Genomic DNA, 5,362 nt, shown 5'->3' on the forward strand with positions numbered 1-5,362 from the left:
ATAGCCATTAAGATGGGCTCAGCAATTTTAATGATGCACTCCCAAGAAATAAGAGTTGAAGCAAAAGAGAGCATCAAGAAGCAAATTAGAAACACTTTTAAGTCTAACCCACTTCCTATGAAAAGGAATCTTGTAAATAAACAAGTCATGTAAGCATAATGCAACAAGCATAGAAAGATAAAACAAGTGTAAATTCAAGATTTTCAGCACAAAGAGGGGAAACTTAATATTATTAAGATGCATATAACCATGTTTCCCTCTCTCATAAAGATTTTCAGTAGCATCATGAACAAACTCAACAATATAACTATCAAATGAAACATTCTTATCATGAGCTACATGCATAAAATTGTTACTCTCCACATAAGCATAATCAATTTTATTAGTTGTAGTGGGAGCAAATTCAACAAAGTAGCTATCATTATTATTCTCATCAAGTGTAGGAGGCATAGTATAATCATAATAAAATTTACTCCCCATAGTAGGCGGCACCAAAAGACCACTATCATTATAATCATCATAAATTGGAGGCAAAGTATCATCAAAGAAAATTTTCTCCTCAATGCTTGGGGGACTAAAAGTATCATGCTCATCAAAGCCAGCTTCCCCAAGCTTAGAATTTTCCATAGCATTAACAACAATGGTGTTCAAAGCATTCATACTAATAACATTCCCATTAGCATGCATATAAAGTTCCATGGGTTTTTTAATTCTCTCTTCAAACACATCATGTCCTAGTTCAAGATAAATACTATAAAGATCTCTAATATTTTTGTTGTTTTCCATTAAGCCTAACTAGTGAAATCACTCAACTTAGTGTTCCCAGGAGTATTCATTTTAGCAATAGTAAATAAAGCAAACTAGATAAAGTAAATGCAAGTAACTAATTTTTTTGTGTTTTTGATATGGAGAACAAGACAGTAAATAAAGTAAAACTAGCAACTATTTTTTGTGTGTTTTCTTTTAGTGCAGCAAACAAAGTAGTAAATAAAATAAAGCAAGACAAAAACAAAGTAAAGAGATTGGAAGTGGAGACTCTCCTTGCAGCGTGTCTTGATCTCCCCGGCAACGGCGCCAGAAAAAGAGCTTGATGCGTGCAGTTAACACACGTCCGTTGGGAACCCCAAGAGGAAGGTGTGATGCGTACAGTAGCAAGTTTTCCCTCAGTAAGAAACCAAGGTTTATCGAACCAGTAGGAGCCAAGAAGCACGTTGAAGGTTGATGGCGGCGGAGTGTAGTGCGGCGCAACACCGGGGATTCCAGCGCCAACGTGGAACCTGCACAACACAATCACAGTACTTTGCCCCAACGTAACAGTGAGGTTGTCAATCTCACCGGCTTGCTGTAACAAAGGATTAGATGTATAGTGTGGAAGATGATGTTTGTTTGCGAAGAACAGTAAAGAAAAATTGCAGTAGATTGTATTTCAGATGTAAAGAATAGGACCGGGGTCCACAGTTCACTAGCGGTGTCTCTCCCATAAGATAAACTGATGTTAGGTGAACAAATTACAGTTGGGCAATTGACAAATAAAGAAGGCATAACAATGCACATACATATATCATGATGAGTACTATGAGATTTAATCAGGGCATTACGACAAAGTACATAGACCGCTATCCAGCATGCATCTATGCCTAAAAAGTCCACTTTCAGGTTATCATCCGAACCCCTTCCGGTATTAAGTTGCAAGCAACAAAAAATTGCATTAACTATGGTGCGTAATGTAATCAACACAAATATCCTTAGACAAAGCATCGATGTTTTATCCCTAGTGGCAACAGCGCATCCACAACCTTAGAACTTTCTGTCACTGTCCCAGATTTAATGGAGGCATGAACCCACAATCGAGCATAAATACTCCCTCTTGGAGTCACAAGTATCAACTTGGCCAGAGCCTCTACTAGCAACGGAGAGCATGCAAGAACATAAATAACATATATGATAGATTGATAATCAACTTGACATAGTATTCAATATTCATCGGATCCCAACAAACACAACATGTAGCATTACAAATAGATGATCTTGATCATGATAGGCAGCTCACAAGATCTAACATGATAGCACAATGAGGAGAAGACAACCATCTAGCTACTGCTATGGACCCATAGTCCAGGGGTGGACTACTCACACATCGATCCGGAGGCGATCATGGCGATGAAGAGACCTCCGGGAGATGATTCCCCTCTCCGGCGGGGTGCCGGAGGCGATCTCCCGAATCCCCGAGATGGGATTGGCGGCGGCTGTGTCTCTGGAAGGTTTTCCGTATCGTGGCTCTCGGTACTGGGGGTTTCGCGACGAAGACTATATGTAGGCGGAAGGGTAGGTCAGGGGGCATCACGAGGGGCACACACAACAGGCCGGCGCGGCCAGGGGTTGGGCCGCGCCGCCCTAGTGTGTGGCCACCTCGTGGCCCCACTTCGTTTCCTCTTCGGACTTCTGGAAGCTTCGTGGAAAAATAGGACCCTGGGCGTTGATTTCGTCCAATTCCGAGAATATTTCCTTACTAGGATTTCTGAAACCAAAAACAACAGAAAACAGCAACTGGCTCTTCGGCATCTCGTCAATAGGTTAGTGCCGGAAAATGCATAATAATGACATATAATGGAGGCATGAACCCACTATCGAGCATAAATACTCCCTCTTGGAGTTACAAGTATCAACTTGGCCAGAGCCTCTACTAGCAACGGAGAGCATGCAAAAACATAAACAACACATATATGATAGATTGATAATCAACTTGACATAGTATTCAATATTCATCGGATCCCAATAAACGCAACATGTAGCATTACAAATAGATGATCTTGATCATGATAGGCAGCTCACAAGATCTAAACATGATAGCACAAGAGGAGAAGACAACCATCTAGCTACTGCTATGGACCCATAGTCCAAGGATGAACTACTCACGCATCAATCCGGAGGCGGGCATGATGATGTAGAGTCCTCCGGTGATGATTTCACTCTCCGGCAGGGTGCCGGAGGCGATCTCCTGAATCCCCCGAGATGGGATTGGCGGCGGCGGCGTCACAGTAACTTTTCTCGTATCGTGGCTCTCGGTGATAGGGTTTTCGTGACGGAGAGAATTTATAGGCGAAGGGGCAGAGTCGGGAGGCGCCCGAGGGGCCCACCCCATAGGGCGGCGCGCCCAAGGGTGGGGCCACGCCCCCTAGGGTGTGGCCGCCTCGTCGCCCCTCTTCGTCTCCTCTTCGGACTTCTGGAAGGCTCCGTGCAAATTAAGACCGTGGGCTTTTGTTTCGTCCAATTCCGAGAATATTTCCTGTGTAGGATTTCTGAAACCAAAAACAGCAGAAAACAGGAACTGGCGCTTCAGCATCTTGTTAATAGGTTAGTGCCAGAAAATGCATCAAAATGATATAAAGTGTATATAAAACATGTGAGTATTGTCATATAACTAGCATGGAACATAAGAAAATATAGATACGTTTGAGACGTATCAGTACCCGACCTGTGTGCCAAATCTGCACCAAGACCGTTCATGTTGCCTCATGTTTCTTCAAGCGGTATGCCCCTGATTTCCTCGGTGCTGGCAATGATGGGCGTTACAAGGATCAGCAGTTGGCTGCCTTCACCACTCCTACTGCCAACAATACCTCCTATGGTACTACTCCATCATACCCAATTGATCCGGCTTGGTACGCGGACACGGCAGCGACAGATCACTTCACCAATGATCTTGACAAGCTCATCATGAGGGAGCCCTATCTAGGGAAGGATCAAGTCCAAACCGCCAATGGAGCAGGTATGCGCATTACACATATTGGTCATTCCACTATTCCTTCATCATCTCATAATCTCCATGTTCAATCTGACTGGGGTGGTGAGTACCACAAGTTAAACAAGTTCTTTACTGATCTTGGCATTTCCCATCGAGTTTCATGTCCTCATACGTATCAACAAAATGGCACTGCTGAAAGAAAACATCGACACATTCTTGAAACTGGATTGACCCTCCATGCACATGCCTCTGTTCCATATCACTTTTGGAGTGACGCCTTCTCCACAACTTGTTTTCTCATAAATAGACTCCATAGCCGAGTAAATAACATGCAAACACCTCTTGAGCGCCTTCTGGGTGAAGTACCTGATTTTCTTTCTTTAAGGTGTTTGGGTGTGCGTGTTGGCCACACATTTGTCCTTACAATAAACGCAAACTGGAGTTTGGCTCTAAACAGTGTGTCTTCCTTGGTTACAGTTCCATTCACAAGGACTACAAGTGTCTCCACATTCCTACAAATCGAGTCTACATCTCCCGTGGCATCGTGTTTGATGAGATGGTGTTTCCCTTCTCACACATCACATATTCTTCCACCATACCCTCCACTTCCACTACCCCTTTATTTCCTATTTTTTGTTGATGCTGCATATGCTCCGTCTCTATTGCCTAACCATGGTGTGGGTTTAGGGCGCGGCGCTCACCTAGAATTACTTGATGATCACATAGAGGACAACCATGTTGACAGCGACCAGGTGCACAGCCACATCGATCAAGTGCACGTCGATCGCATGCACTCCTCGTCCGGCCATGCAACCCAGGCCGCCGACGGCCCATCTACGCCTTCTGCGTCGTCTGGTACATCTGCGCCCGACGGCCCGTCTACCCCTGCACCATCGCCTGGAACGGCCACCTCGACCACACAGCTCTGTTCTTCGCCTCCTGAGCGTCTTCCGTCGCCTGCACTTGCCCCTCGTCTAGGTGTTACCACGCGCCTCATGTGTGGTGTTCGCCATCCGAAGACGCGTACTGATGGAACCGTTGCATGGCATACCTCTCGTATGGATGATCTTGTCCACCATGAGCCACGTGGTCACCAAGATGCCATGTCATGTGCTCACTGGCGCGCCGCTATGGAAACTGAATTCTCAGCACTACAGACCAACAAGACTTGGCGGTTGGTTCCTCCTCTGACTAGTATCAACATCATTGACTGGAAGTGGGTGCTTAAGATTAAGCAGAAGTCTGGCGGCCCTATAGAGAGGTATAAAGCTCGGCTGGTCGCAAAAGGCTTCTGAAAGGATCGTATGCCGCACCTAGAGGGGGGGTGAATAGGTGCTAACCAATTTTTAGTTATTTTTCAATTTAGGCTTGACACAAAGGTAAATTCTCTAGATATGCAACTAAGTGAATTTACCTATATGACAAGGTTACCAACTAAGCAAGATATAGATACACAATATAAAGGAGATAGAATAGGATAGAGGTAACCGAGAGTGGAGCACGCGATGACATGGAGATGATTCCCGTAGTTCCCTTCCTTTGCAAGAAGGTACGTCTACGTTTGGAGGAGTGTGGTTGCTACGCAAGCCAAACCAACAGCCACGAAGGCTTCACTCG

This window comes from Lolium rigidum, chromosome 4 (genome assembly GCF_022539505.1).
Source record: "Lolium rigidum isolate FL_2022 chromosome 4, APGP_CSIRO_Lrig_0.1, whole genome shotgun sequence".
Lineage (NCBI taxonomy): Eukaryota > Viridiplantae > Streptophyta > Magnoliopsida > Poales > Poaceae > Lolium > Lolium rigidum.